Below are 16,377 nucleotides of genomic sequence, written 5' to 3'. Positions count from 1 at the left end.
CAGGGGGGTGGGACGTTATATATGTTTGACATCTATCCATTCATCCATTGTAGCATTTTAGGCTATGTGCCCACAATCAGGGTTTGAAGCGTTTTGGACACAGAGTGTTTTCCCTGCGTCCATAACGCTGCGTTGTGCAGTAGAAGCACAGTGGAAGGATTTTTGGAGATCCCATGCCCACTGCGCTTCTTTTCTCCGCAGCATAAACCGACCTGTGGCGCAGCTTCCCGAGCCTCAGCATGTCAATTTATGCTGCGGAGATGAGTGTGCTCTGCAGGTAGCATAGAGCTCCACAGCAGCCTGAACCCAAATCGTGGGCATGGGCAGCTGCGTTCTCCCGTGGACAACACTCACATCTCTGCAGGAAGGCTGACACTGTGTACTGGACGCCGTGTCGCTGGATCATGGCCACATAGCCTAAAAGAGAGAAATTTGTTGCTACAGCAACATTTTTGTGAAGTACCTGTGGATTCAAAATGCTTACTATACTTCTGAATAAAATCCTTGAGGGGTCCAGTTTCCAAAATGGAGTCACTTGTGGGGGGTTTCTAATGTATAGGTACCCAAGAGGCCCTGCTAATGTGACATGGTGCGCGCAATTTATTTCAACTTTTCCAAAATTCAAATGGTGCTTCTTCCATTCCAAGCCCTCCCATATTTCCAAACAGAGGTTTTTGGCCACATATGGGGTATCCCTGCGCTCACAAGAAATTGGATAACATCCTGTGGGGTCCACGTTTTGTTGTTGCCTCTTGAAAAAGTGAGAAATGTGATGCTAAAGAAACATTTTTGTGAAAAAAATGAAAATTTTCAATATGGCAACCTAAGCTTATCAAATTCTGTGAAGTATTCGTGGATTCAAAATGCTCAATATACACCTAGATAAAAGCCTTGAGGTTTATTGATTCCAGAATGGGGTCACTTGTGGGGGGCCTCCACTGTTTAGGCACTTTAGGGGCTTTCCAAATGCGACATAGCGTCCACTAATTATTCCAGCCAAATGTTCAGTCAAATTGCACTCCTTCCCTTCCAAGACCTGCCGTGTGCCCAAACAGTTGATTTCCACCACATATAAGATATCACCAAACTCAGGAGAAATTGCAGAATACATTTCATGGTGATTTTTTTCCTGTTACCCTTGTGAAAAAAAAGCTACCTGGTTGAAGTAACAATTTTGTGGTAAAATTTTATTTTTTTATTTTCATGGCTCAACGTTATAAACTTCTGTGAAGCACCTGGGGGTTCAGGGTACTCACCAAACATCTAGATAAATTCCTTGAGAGGCCTAGTTTCCAATATGGGGTCACTTGTGGTGGTTTTTTGCTGTTTACGTACCTTAGGGGTCCTCCAAATGCAACATGGTGCCCGCAATCTTTTTCAGCCAAATTTACTTTCCAAAATTCAAATATTGCTCCTTTCGTTCCAAGCCCTCCCATTTGTCCAAACAAAGGTTTCAGACCACATGTGAGGTATCACCGCGCTCATAAAAAAGTGGGTAACAAACATTTGGGTCAAATTTTTGGAATTACCTCTTGAAAAAGTGAGAGAATTGATGCTAAAGCAACATTTTTGAGAAAAAAATTACAATTTTCAATATGACAACGTAACGTTATCAAAATCTGTGAAGTACCTGTGGGTCCAAAAAGCTCAGTATGCCCCTCGATAGAAGCCTTAAGGGGTCTAGTTTCCAAAATCGGGTCACTTGAGGGGGGTTCCTGCTGTTTAGGTACCTTAGGGGATCTGTAAAAGCAACATGGTGCCCGCAATCTGTTTCAGCCAACTTTGCTTTCCAAAATTCAAATATTGCTCCTTTCATTCCAAGCCCTCCCATTTACCCAAACAAAGGTTTCTGACCACATGTGGGGTATCGGCGCGCTCATAAGAAAGTGGGTAACAAAGTGTGAGGTCCAATTTTTGGTGTTACCTCTTGAAAAAGTAAGAAAATTAGTGCTAAAGTAACATTTTTAGGTAAAATGTTAATTTTTATTTTTTTTCATTCCATATTACTTTAGTTCCTGTGAAGCACCTGAAGGGTTAATAAACTTCTTGAATGTGGTTTTGAGTACCTTGAGGGGTGCAGGTTTTAGAATGGTGTGACTTTTGGGTATTTTCTGTCACCCAGGCCTCTCAAAGTCACATCAAATGTGATGTGGTCCCTAAAAAAATGGTTTTGTAAATTTTGTTGAAAAAATGGGAAATTGCTGATGAACTTTGAACCCTTCTAACTTCCTAACCCCAAAAAATTTTGTTTCAAAAATTGCGCTGATCTAAAGTAGACAAGTGGGAAATGTTATTTATTAACTATTTTGTGTGACATAACTCTCCGGTTTATGGGCATAAAAATTAAAAGTTTGAAACTTGCAAAATGTTTAATTTTTTTGTCAAATTTCAGATTTTTTCACAAATAAAATAAAAAAAATCATCCTAAATTTACCTCTAACATGAAGCCCAATATGTCACGAAAAAACAATCTCAGAATCAGCGGGATCCATTGAAGCGTTCCAGAGTTATAACCTTATAAAGTGACACTGGTCAAAATTGCAAAAAATGGCCTGGGCATTAAGTACAAATCTGGCTTCGTCCTTAAGGGGTTAACTCTGTTGAATTTTTTGAAACATAATGTCAAAAATTACCCCATGCATATAAAGTAATTAATGTTTAATATTTTGAACTTTTTTGAGACCAGCAATAATCCTGAAAACATAACAAAATGTTTAACAATGCATACTTTATCAAATTATGAGTCAACTAAATCCTCTAGGCTAGTGATGCTTTCCTGTGTAGTCTCCATTGCATTGACACATACTGAATATGTTTGCTGCACAACACGAGATGTTGTAGTAAGTGCCTGATCAGTGTTTCCACTGGTAACAGTTGTTGTACTTGGAACAAATATTGATGCAGTTGTTTGAGCAGATGGAAGACCAAGTGTAGGTGGTACATATTGATGTGTTTGAAGAGGCTGAGTATGTGTGTATGTGTAGTTAGTTGGGTAAGGCTGATGTTGAAAGTACTGTTGTTGTAGATTATTAGGCACATGGTAGAATGTTGGTTGTTGAATCATTTGAGGTAGTCTATGAACATTACGAACATTACTTGGATAGCTAAAAGAGGATTGTATTGGTGTCTGTTGTGGGCCTTGTGGGTTAAATGATGGCTGTTGAGATGGCCTTTGTATCATTAATGTACCTGTTTGATGTGGGACAACTGTTGGCCTAATTTGTACATCACTTCCCATAGAAGAAGAAGACCATTGTATATGTGTTTGTTGCACTACAGTATTTAGTTGTGAATTTGAGTAATGGTCATCAGTTTGGGTTTCCACATTTTGTAGGATTGTGTTTGTGTGTGGCCACGTGGATTAGCTCTCCATTGCTCAATCACTTCAAAACAATATATGGGTTCGGGCTCACACTGGGTAGCAGATATCAGTGTTATTAAGGACGCCCTTAACCTGTCCTGCCTATCAGCTTGGACCAATGCAAGAAAGGGAGAAAGGGAGTGGCAAAATCTCTCTCCATCACTCTCTGGTATCAGTGAATTCATCATGTGTATTATTCTGGTATCAATGATCTCAGGCAGGGAGTGTAAATCTTCAAAACGCCTATGTCTGCGACCACGGATAGATTGGGTTATTGTGCGCATGGTATTAGTTGTTATTCTTGGCTGTGGGCCTGTTTGTTGCTGTGGACTACTCTCTGCAAGAACTGGTGAAGGACCACTTTGTTGACCTGTAGACTGGCCTGGAATTACAGTAGTGGATTGACTTGTTCCCAAACCCAAATCAGATGACATTTCTTCTGCGTCTGGCTAGCTGGCGTTGGGGATTGGGGGTGGTTTGTAGGAGGTTGGCTCCATCTCGGAATCAGAGGTAGCTGTAGCTGTTAAGAGTGCTGACTGCGCCTCCTCACTGTCTTCTAGATTATCCTCTGTACTTTTGTGAAAAGAAAAAAAAAAATTACTGTGTGCATTGTAATGAAGACTGCCATGTGATATGATGGTTAAAACTTACTTTTGTACTTCCATAATGGGCATGAGGAAGCTGAGTCTTTCATAATGGACATATTTATTTTTTTTGGATGCTGAAGCTGTGGTTGGCACTGGGTTATATTCTCTTCTGAACTGGTCACGTGCAGACCGCCAACGATGCTTCACAAGATCCACTGTTTCCAAAAAGAACAGAATATATCAAACTCAAGAAAAAATTATGTTCCTTGAAAAAAGGCACATTGATCTTGTCTTGCAAACATTTCAATAATTAGGTTAACACATTTATGTGCATTAAAACTGCTACCCATGACAATCATATAGTGACATAATAACACAATTAACACGACGAAGTAAACCAGTTCACCTTTAAACAGATTAAACCAATGTATAATCATTTATCACTTTAAACATAGCCGGAAAAAAAACCCCGAAAATGCCATCAGTAAGCCATGAGACCCTAAATGTCTATAAACCCATGAAAGTGCCATATGTTCCTCAAATCTTGTACATTACAAACTACAAATTACTGTTACCATTACAGACATGGTGGCAACAAGGGTAATGCATGACAAAAACCCAAAAAAATATTAATGTGTAGACACTTAACAGCACATTTTAAAAAAAACTAAAAATAAAAACAAAAATTAAAACACGTTTGATTGATGCTTGACCAGCCTGAAATGCCTTTTGTACATGCATGAAGTGCTTTGCAGCCAATATACACATGATGACATTACTAAAAAACATCAAGGAATAGTTTAAAGGCCCAAAAACAACACTATCCTGTTTGTGAGTCTCCAGTGTAGCTCAAAATGAGTCAGGCCCATTAATACATGCCAAACAAAGTATACAAATATGGCTAGGTTCTGCCTACAGAATGTGCACATGTAGGTAAAGACAGAAGTAATGAAAATATCTGTACTCACCATATCTATTTTTCCTTCCAGGGGTGCATTGAGACCATCCATTCCTGGGGTAGACTAGTTCAGCCACAGACATCCAGGCTCTCTCCACCATCAACCTGTCATGGTAGCCATCATCACGTGTGTCCCATAGCTCTGGATGCCTCTCTACTTCCCCAATCAGCCTCTCTGTATCGATCTTGGGCGCCATTATCAGTACCTGTAGTGTTCTCTGCGCTCAAAGTTCCCCTGCAGTGAGAGGACAGGTGCCCAGCTGCCGTCTGGCATGCAAATGAGCCAGGAAATGTTTGTTTGGCGCCAGAATTAATGGACTACAATTGACCTGATGATTGGTAACAAGTGTTTGATTTTTTGATTAAAAACGGACACGGACGATACGTGCTGAACACGGACATACTCCGTGTGTGGTCCGTGCAGGCACAGACCCATAGACTATAGCGGGTCCGGGTCTGTGTGCTGCCGGCCAAAAACGGACATGTCATCCGTGTAGAAAACCGCACACACGTACTTACCACACGGACACACGTTCCGTGTGATTTTACGTGTGTGTGCGCCATCTACCATAGAGTAACATTGGTCTCCGTGTCTCCGGTACGTGCAAAAAACGTACCAAACACGTACCGGAGGCTCCGATATGTGTTGCAGGCCTCAGAGGTAAACAGAGCATTCTCCTGACCCCTATCATCTCCCTGAACTGCCCAGGAGTCACTGTCTCAGGGATGTCTGCTAGTGAGAGCAGGAGCTGAGGCCATAGCAGACAGGGCCTTATCACCTGCAGCGGGACCACAAACAATTCTCCCCCCTGTGGTGACTTATCTACCGTATGTGATAGGGTCCTGGAGCTGGTGACTGGAAGCAGGGAAATGCTGTCCTGCAGAGCTTGTTTGTGACACTGAGGAGCAGATACCAGAAGAGGAGGCTCAAAGCACAGAGCTCTCCTTCAGCACCATTGTTTGAGACAGACAGTTAAGTGCACGGGTGGTGGTAGGGGCTGTGGGTTGCCTGGGGTTAGAGGAACACCGTAAATTAACAGGGTCAGACATAAGAGTCACTTTTGAGTCAGGGGGGTGAAGACCTGCAGCAACTGCATAAAGAGAACTGGAGTTACAGGCATACACCTCCCCCCCTTTTCCTCCTGGCAGCAGCTTAAACAAATATTAACCAGATAAGGTCCAGTATTTAGTGACTCTAAGGGGTGCTTCACACACAGCGAGCTCACTGCCGAGATCGCTGCTGAGTCACGCTTTTTGTGACGCAGCAGTGACCTCATTAGCGATCTCGCTGTGTGTGACACTGAGCAGCGATCTGGCCCCTGCTGCGAGATCGCTGCTCGTTACACACAGCCCTGGTTCGTTTTCTTCAAAGCCGCTCTCCTGCTGTGACACACAGATCGCTGTGTGTGACAGCAAGAGAGCGACAAATGAAGCGAGCAGGGTGCAGGAGCCGGCGTCTGACAGCTGAGGTAAGCTTGTAACCAAGATAAACATCGGGTAACCAAGATGGTTACCCGATATTTACCTTAGTTACCAGCCTCCGCAGCTCTCACGCTGCCTGTGCTGCCGGCTCCGGCTCGCTGCACATGTAGCTGCTGTACACATCGGGTTAATTAACCCGATGTGTACAGCAGCTAGGAGAGCAAGGAGCCAGCGCTAAGTGTGCGCGGCTCCCTGCTCTCTGCACATGTAGCTGCATTACACATCGGGTTAATTAACCCGATGTGTACTGTAGCTAGGAGAGCAAGGAGCCAGCGCTCAGTGTGCGCGGCTCCCTGCTCCCTGCTCACACTGGTAACTAATGTAAACATCGGGTAACCATACCCGATGTTTACCTTAGTTACCAGTCTCCGCAGCTTCCAGACGGCGGCTCCATGCAAGCGCAGCGTCGCTTGCACGTCGCTGCTGGCTGGGGGCTGTTCACTGGTCGCTGGTGAGATCTGCCTGTTTGACAGCTCACCAGCGACCATGTAGCGATGCAGCAGCGATCCTGACCAGGTCAGATCGCTGGTCGGATCGCTGCTGCATCGCTAAGTGTGAAGGTACCCTAAAGGTCCAGTCACAGTAAACAACTTACCAGCGATCCCAACAACAATAGGGATCGCTGGTAAGTTGCTAGGAGGTTGCTGGTGAGATGTCACACTGCGACGCTCCAGCGATCCCACCAGCAACCTGACCTGGCAGGGATCGCTGGAGCGTGGCTACACGAGTTGCTGGTGAGCTCACCAGCAACCAGTGACCAGCCCCCAGCGCCGCGTGGAAGATGCTGCGCTTGGTAACTAAGGTAAATATCGGGTAACCAACCCGATATTTACCTTGGTTACCAGCTCACGCAGCTACACGTGCAGAGAGCAGGGAGCAGCGCACACTGAGCGCTGGCTCCCTGCTCTCCTAGTTACAGCACACATCGGGTTAATTACCCGATGTGTGCTGCAGCTACATGTGCAGAGAGCAGGGAGCAGCGCACAATGCTTAGCGCTGGCTCCCTGCTCTCCTAGCTACAGCACACATCGGGTTAATTAACCCGATGTGTCCTGCAGCTACATGTGCACAGAGCAGGAGCCGGCACTGACAGTGAGAGCAGCGGAGGCTGGTATCAAAGGTAAATATCGGGTAACCAAGGACAGGGCTTCTTGGTTACCGGATGTTTACATTGGTTACCAGCCTCTGCAGAAGCCGGCTCCTGCTGCCTGCACATTTAGTTGTTGCTGTCTCGCTGTCACACACAGCGATCTGTGCTTCACAGCAGGACAGCAACAACTAAAAAATGGCCCAGGACATTCAGCAACAACCAATGACCTCACAGCAGGGGCCAGGTTGTTGCTGGATGTCACACACAGCAACATCGCTAGCAACGTCACAAAAGTTGTTCATTAGCAGCGATGTTGCTAGCGATGTTGCTTAGTGTGACGGGGCCTTAAAGGTGGCTTTACACACTGCAACATCGCAAACAACATCGCTGTAACGTCACCGGTTTTGTGACGTAATAGCGACCTCCCCAGCGACATTCCAGTGTGTGAATATTTCAAAAGACTGACCTGCACATCCTACAAGTGTGTATAGGTGCCAGCTGAAAAAACCTAGCAAATACAAAATGGATACAGCCGCACACTAAATGCCATCAATGTATAAGGGAACTCTGGTACTGCATTACTGCTATATGAAAAAATTATATTTTTAGTTTATGAATTGGCCAATGCATGTAAGCCCGGAAACCAAACGGCAAGGTAAATCTCAATATTCCGGGTCCCTAACTAAAATGCCACTATCTAGGTTAAAAACATCCATGCCTGGGCAGCTAGACTAAAAATCTAACTTGAATAGCCACTATCTGGACTAACCTCCATGTCTGGGCAGCTAGGACTCCTGGTATAAGGATTGTGAACACAGCCTGGTTTATAGTGCTCAGTCAGAAAAAAACTCACTGCAAATATTTCAAAAGACTGACCTGCACTCCTTATACCAGGAGTCCTAGCTGCCCAGACATGGAGGTTAGTCCAGATAGTGGCATTTCAAGTTAGATTTTTAGTCTAGCTGCCCAGGCATGGATGTTTTTAACCTAGATAGCCGTTTGGTTTCCGGGCTTACATGCATTGGCCAATTCATAAACTAAAAATCTCATTTTTTCATATAGCAGTAATGCAGTACCAGAGTTCCCTTATACATTGATGGCATTGCAGTGTGTGAAACACATCAGCGACCTGGCCCCTGCTGTGAAGTTGCTGATCGCTACAAATCGTTCAGGACCATTCTTTGGTCCTTTGTTTCCCGCTGTGCAGCATGATCGCTAGAAAGTCTCAGTGTGTAAAGGGGACTTTACAGCGACTTCGTTAGCGACTTCCCTTTCAAAAAGCTGCTTTACAACGTCCCCAATGACTAGCTAGGTCGTTCTGCAGGTCCAGATCGCTGTTGCGTCGTTGGCCAGGTTTGCCTGTTTGACAGCTCACCAGCGACTCACCAGAGACTTTGTAGCGATCCCGGCCAGGTTGGGATCGCTGGTGGGATCGCTGAAAGTCTCAGTGTGTAAAGGGACCTTTAAAGGGGACACACCTGATTATATTGTGAAGGGGAAACGATCTACATCCTAGCAAGTAGGTCATACGAAGAAGATATCCCCTTACATAGATCTCTTTACTGCTTGTCTCAGGAAGCCTGGTCACTGAACATACCCCCTGGGACACCAGGGTCATGCATTCACCAGAACCAAGCACCTAACTTAAACGGACAAGCAAGTACTGGGTCTTAGAGGAATGCAATAAATCAATCTCTCTGCTACCTGGGAGAACCCCAGCTCAACCTACAGATGAACAGGATAAAACATGGTTAAGTTTGGCCAGAAACCCGCATCAGCAGAGGTATATCACGCATCCAAACCCCACAAGAAAGAGATGGACAAATTCGTTAACAAGCAACAGAAAAATAAACAATGTTAGGTTGACCTAATGGTCACAGCTGTTGCCAGTGATGTCCGACTGCTTAGAGAGTACCGGTAACCCCCCCCTCTGCTATTCCAGCCTCAATGAAAACAGGCAGACACTGTTATACACATAAGACCTGGAGATGTGCGGCTCCCAAAAAGAACTGTATTGATTTTGTTTACATTACAAAGTTATACAAAGTTGATTAGGGCGTAACTATGCAACATACATATTCATTAATCTACATTCATTAAAGGCGTGGATTACATGTTCCCAGCAAGAGAAATTAACATAATGACTTTTATTCCCATACTAGTCTATAACATTTCTTCTTCTCATAATAAGATGTTCTCAAGTTGTTTCTAAGTCAAAACATTCTGTGTCCTTGAGTTTGGTCTCAAAGTTTGTTACGTAAATAAGTCTGGTCTTGTTCTTGCAAAGGAGAATGAATTTCTATTATTTTTCTAACCAGTGAAAAAGGTTAACTCTTTCCTCACAATCCCCCCTTTTGGTGTGAGTGATGGACAGGGGGCCATCGAGAAGCTGTGAATTTTAGAGCGAGCAGGCTAGCCTCCAGATACTTTCTGAGCCGCGGGTTGCCCAGGGAGTGTCGTCCACATCCATCACCCAGTGGACTGCCTGCATGTCTCTCGATAGGAGTCTCATCATGATACGCCAAGGTGATTTCTAGAGGAAAGAGTAGAGAAGAAAAAAAAGCATATTAGTGATTTCATAGGGGTGCTGAATAATCATTGTATCTATATTGCTTCAAGCAGCGGGAAAACAAAGCCATTAGCAACTTGAACACTACATAAGCAACCAATAAACAGAGTAACACTTGGAACACTGATTGCAGTGTCCCCATGAACCATCCTCCTATTCCCTTAAACCAGTTTGCAGGGTTGAACATTGAAAAGGTTCTGAGCTTCTGAGTACCTCCTCATCATGTTTTTTCCTCAGCTTTTGTATCTCAGTTAAACTGGCTTGGGCTTTTAAGGTTCCTTTTGGATCTATGTAGTGACAACAGCTGGGGCCTATTATTTCGCACATCCCAGCTTGGGCCGCAGTGAGGTAATCCAGTACCAAAGTATGTTGGTTAGTTACAATGATTAATTGTCTCTGTATGGCAATGGTACTATTTACTGCTTGGAGAACCTCAAAAATTTGATCATCAAGATAGTCGGTGCTGTCCACCAACTTATCATACATCTGCATTATCATGGGATAGAGAAAAAGAGAACTGAAAAATTTGTTGACATGGCTCATTTGAACCACATGGGGTCGGCCACTAGGCCTGTCTTTGTTGTCTGCCGCTCTCTTTACCAGTAAGTGGAGAGGCATTTTCCCTGCCGGTATATCAGTGGTATTGATAATGAAAGTGGCAGGAGTCAAGCGGGCAAGGGTGCAGGTGCCATTTACTCCTACTGGTAGCCATTTGTAGGCATTGTAACCACAAACCCAGTAGATCTGCGGCGGGAGATCCCAGATGGCAGAATGTTGGAGTATGAGTCTATGTACTATATCTATAAAGGCCGATATGTTTCTGAGCATACACCATCCGGGAAGTTGGCCTAGGGGACTACAATACCCTGCGACCGGTTCACCACAGGTTTCTCGGCCAGGCACATATGGGTCAGAATCATTGCACCATAAATTTCCGGGTTGGGAGTAACAAGTATCATTTGTGCCTTCTGGAAACAATGAATTGTATACCCACCCATGGTCATGCAGATGTCTCTCTAACAGCAGGGGTTTAAATGCATCTGTACTGTCAGAGGTTCGCCCAAAACTTATTTTGATTCCTTCTGTTGGAATCTTGCCCATAGTAGGTGTTTTTGTGTAATTACGGGGTACCCAGCTGCTTCCTTCAAAGGCTAAATATTGCTGGGTTCCGGGAAGGCCAGTAGTAAGGTTGCCTTGCCACCAGGGAAAATCTACCCACCCTACTATTGGTATGGGTACACTAGTGTTCCACAGTTTTTGATACTTTGTGTCATCGACTGATAGTCTATTGTAACAGCCTCCCCATTTGAACACTTCGTTTATTGGGACTGGTATGGCTAAGTAAGGCATAGAAGAGGTTGTCACAGGTGCGTGTGTACATATCCAGCAGTCTGTAATTTCAAGTTTTTCAGCTAACACTTCATGATGGGTCTCAAATGAATTCTGCCATTATGTAGAAGGCCCCAAAAAGGGAGTACACATAGAAATACTTAACAGTATTAGGCCTTCTTGCAGTAGCTGGCATGGACCCATGTCGATCTCCCCTCAAGTTTGACGGAGATTGGAGTGGTCAGCTGAACAGTCAAAGGCCCTTCAAATCATAGCTCAAGGGTCTTTCTCACGTGCTTCTTTAGGTAGACCCGGTCACCAGGCTTTAGGGAGTGGGTTCCTGGAACGGCATCAGGATCAGGTAGAGAAGAGTAGACCCTTTGGTGGGTTTCAGTTAGTCTCTTCTGCAGAGAAACAACATAAGACGTTAGGCTATCACATTGCAGGCGTAACTCCTGCGGGAAGTAGCACTACCAAGAGCACTGGGTGCACTACCAAAGAGTATTTCAAAGGGTGAGAGCCTGTGCTTTTCCCTGCGGGGTGGTCCTTATATAGAGTAAAGAGCTATGGGGAGACATGTCCATGGTCTACCAGTCTCCTCCACTGCCTTGGCTAGTTTGAGCTTTAGAGTTCCATTTAACCTTTCCACTTTCCCTGATGACTGTGGGTGGTAAGGCGTGTGTAAGGCTGACTGAATGCCTAACAGGGCACAAGTGTTCTGGAAAACTTGTCCAGTGAAATGAGTACCTCGGTCTGACTATGACTTCAGGGAGTCCAAACCGGGGCACCAGCTCACAGGCCAATTTTTTTGCTGTAATTCGGGCCGTGGCTGAGCTTACAGGGTAGGCCTCTGGCAATCCTGAGAAGAGGTCTACACAGACAAGTACAAACTCGTAGATGCCATGTTTTGGCAACTGTATATAGTCCATTTGTACTCTTTGAAATGGGGCAAACGTCTTTGGCATGTGTCTTTGCAGGGTTTTAGTTAGCTGGCCTGGATTATGCTGTTGACAGATGTGACAAGCTTTTATTCTCTCGGAGGCGTATTGTCTGAATCCGGGGGCTACCCAATAAGGTTGCATCTGGTTCATGATTGAGTTTGTGCTACCGTGTGTAGGGTAGTGGAGTGCTTGGAAAATGGCAGGGAAGCAACTGCGTGGCAGGACGGAAAGTCCGTTTAGGCACCAAATCCCCTCCACCTTTTCTGCCCCCTTGGCCCGCCATCCGGCCTTTTCTTCCTCAGAGGCGTTTTCTTGTGTCTCAAAGAGGTTCTGCATTTCTTCCTCCGTCGTTGACACTGTTTCCGTCTCCTTCAAAGGGAGTAAGGCTGCTTGTTTTGCTGTTCGATCGGCCAAGCGATTTCCCCTTGCCTCGGGTGTTTGAGCCTTGGTGTGGGCAGCAACCTTTATGATTGCTAGCTGCTTTGGTATCAAAGCTACTTCCATTAGTTTCTTCACTTCTTCACATCATGCCTGATGGGATTTCCTGTCGCTGTGAGGAATCCTCTAGTCTGCCAGATAGTGCCAAAATTGTGCACAATGCCATGTGCATAGGCTGAGTCCGTGTAGATGTTCGCTGTTCGTTGTTCGTTCTTCCAGAAACTCAATTGCCCAGATGAGGGTAAGAAGTTCTGCTTCTTGAGCAGCTATGCGTGGAGGTAGCGGTTGTTTGGCTAAGACTGCATGTAGAGTTACTACCGCAAATCCGGTGTGGAACTTGCCTGTGTCATCGGCATATCTGCTTCCATCCACAAAAAGTTCAAAGTCTGGATTTGTAAGCGGTGTTGCCTGAATATTGTGCAGGGGCTTTGCCTCATGTTCGATGAGTTCCTGACAATCATGGTCAAATGGTGCGCTGCTACGTTTGTCACTCTCTTCTTCTGTCCTCTCTTCTGTCCCCCCTTCTAAACTTGTGAAGATCAGCAGATCAGCAAGGTTTAGACTGGTTACTCGAGCAAATGAGATGTTTGGGGGTAGCAACAGCGTGCACTGAAGTCTGACTTGTCTTGCCATGGAGAGGTGTTTCAGCTGCACTTGATTGAGAATAGCATAGATGTCATGGCTTGTAAGGATAGTAGTCGGGAAATCGAGTGAGATTTCAGATGCTTTCTGCAGTATGTTTGAAACTGCTGTAACAGCACGGACACAGGTTGGTGCTGCTTTGGTGATGTCAAGTTGAGAGGAGTAGTACCCGATTATGTAATGTTTGTCCGTCTTCTGGTTGAGTACACCTACGGCAAATCCTTGAAGCTCTGCTACGAACAGATAGAAGGTGAGATCATAGTTTGGTAGTGCTAGAGCAGGTGCATCAATCACTAGTTCCTTGAGCTTTTCAAAGCATTGTCGAGCTTCTTCTGTAAGAGAAAAAGGAACATTCTTCGTGCAATCATACAGCGGTTGCATGAGTAGTGACGCATTGGGAATCCATTGTCTGCAGAATGAGATCAATCCTAAAAATCCTCTAAGTTGCTTGAGATTCCTAGGAATGCTTGCTTGTCTGATCACTTCTTGTCGGTCCGGGCTGAGATGTTTTTGTCCCGCAGAAAGGCAATGACCCAGGAAAGTGACCCTCATTTTGCAGAATTGTAATTTATCTCTGCTTGCTTTGCATCCAGATTCTGCTAGAAAGATAAGAAGGCTTATTGAAGCCATTTTACATTCTTCTTCACTAGGGCAGCACAGTAGCAAATCATCCACGTACTGGAGGAGGACACAGCGTTCAGGAGGCTGCCAGCCTTGCAGGACACTACTCATAGCCTGAGTATATAGCGTAGGGGAATGCTGCATTCCTTGAGGCAGTCTTGTCCATGTATATTGGTTTTACTTTTGCGTGAATGCAAAGAAATCTTGGCATGCTGGGTCCACTGGTACTGAGAAAAAAGCATTAGCAAGGTCTATGACTGTGTAATGGGTGGACGTATCCGGCACCTGTGTGAGCAGTGTATGTGGATTTGGTACAACAGGGGTGAGGGGCTCCAGTATTGAGTTCACTGCCCTCAAATCGTGTACCATCCGGTACGTGACTGGGTCACCTTTTTTCACTTGTCTCTTCTTAACAGGAAACAGCGGAGTGTTGTACGGAGACTTAGTAGTTCTGAGGGCTCCCGACTTAAGCAGTTCTTTTATTTGGTAATCCAGGGCAGCTTCCTGTTGAGCACTGAGAGGATATTGTCTCAGCTGCGGTGGTGTAATTCCAGGCTTGACTGAAACTTTTACAGGGGGCACGGGTAGTGTGCCGAGGTCAGTTTTTGATGTGGAGCAGAGTTTTGCAGGAACTTTTAGAAGTATTGGATCCGTGTTTAGCTCACATGTAACATCAGATTCTGGTTGATCTTCGATCATCTGGAGGGTGCACAGGACTTCTTCTGGGATATCTTCTGGAGTTTGCAGGATAGCAGATCCATCTTCATTGTAGACAATCTGAGCTTGCAGTCTTGATAGTAGATCTGCTCCGACTAGGATATCTCCACCCTGGGGGGACACTAAGAATTTGGACACGAACATGTGTGGTCCCAGTTTCACCTTCAGTGGATGGGTTATTGGGATTATCTGGGCTTGTCAATCAAAACCGGATACTATAGTAGCTTCGGATGAGATGGAGCCTTCAGGCACCAGGTTCCTGGGGAGCATGGAGCGTGAGGCTCCTGAGTCCACCAAAGCTCTTATTTCCTTGTTGCCAATGTGAAGGGGGACGTGTATAAATGGACCTCTGGCATTCCTATCCCGTGCTGCCGCAAGTCAGGCAGTCTTCTCCTCCTGACTCTCGGGTTGGTTTTGAGTGTCCCTCTTTTTCATTCTACAGTCTCTAATCACATGTCCTCTGATTCCACAACAGTAGCAGGTCAGTGCCTTCTTTCTTGTACCTTCTGGCTGACCGTCCACTGCTGCTATGACAACTTTCTTGTTGCTCCTTTTATCCTTTGCGTCAGTTTCTAAGCCACTTGCTTTGTTGACTAGAAGATCTATGTCTTCCATGTTTCTCCATTCTGGGCAGCACGCTTTCAATCTTTCTGCCAGAGGTGCATGTATTCCATCCATGAAGGATATTACCATCAGGCAACGTATTGCGGCTGCTTGTATGTCCAGCCCTTCATCTGCGAATGACTGCATCAATCTGTAGTAGAATGAGCTGACATTCTCCACAGGACCTTGATGCACTGGTCCCATTGGGCCCTTAGTTCTTTGCTCCTGGGCGCAGAAGAGATTGAGTCTTATCATGAAGTCTTGGCCCAATTCCACATTACGGGTATTGTCCGGAACATGTCCTGTCAGATGGGCAGTGAGTTTGGCATACAGTTCGGGAGACATTTTAACTCTACACAAACCCTCCATGTCCAACCAAGTGCTTCTGTAGGAGACATCTATTTGGTTCAGGTAACGTGAAAAACTGACTGGGTTTCTAGTCGGGTCTGGAGCATTTTGCAGGAAAGCCATCTGCTCGGCTGGAGTCCAGGGTACGTAGTCTTCATAAGTAAGAGGAACTGCATCTCTGGGAGGATTTGGGTTTTGTGGATCAACAGGTGGTCTTATTAGGACTCTTCTTTCCACTACTGAATAAAGAGGCACTGGTGCTGTGGCTTGTAAATTGTGCTGTGGGGCTCCACAGGCTAGGCATGTTTCACTCCAGTCTGGATTTTGTTGGCCACAGTTTCTGAAGGTCCATCCTGGGGTCTTGCTATTTTTGGAGTTGTTGCAGGAGTAGCTGACAGGTACAGAGGAAGCTGCTGATCCTTATTAGCCTTCTTCCCAGTTTCTTCCCATGTGTCTGATTCTTCATGGTAGATCCAGCCTTGATCGTGGGCTGTTTTTGCCATGTCAGAAAGAGTTCTGACTAGTTCAGTCCATGATTTATCTGCTATCACTCCTGCTCTAGTATCTCTTATTGTGTCCCATTTGTTGGGGTCCAATTGATCCTTCCCCTTCAATCTAAATGTCTTAAAAACTTCCTTGGACTGACTGGCTGTTCTTTTGCCATGATAACATGTAATGAGATGTTGCAGGG

Source organism: Anomaloglossus baeobatrachus, chromosome 6 (assembly GCF_048569485.1).
Source record: "Anomaloglossus baeobatrachus isolate aAnoBae1 chromosome 6, aAnoBae1.hap1, whole genome shotgun sequence".
Classification (NCBI taxonomy): domain Eukaryota; kingdom Metazoa; phylum Chordata; class Amphibia; order Anura; family Aromobatidae; genus Anomaloglossus; species Anomaloglossus baeobatrachus.
Note: the sequence above shows the minus strand (reverse complement) of the source record.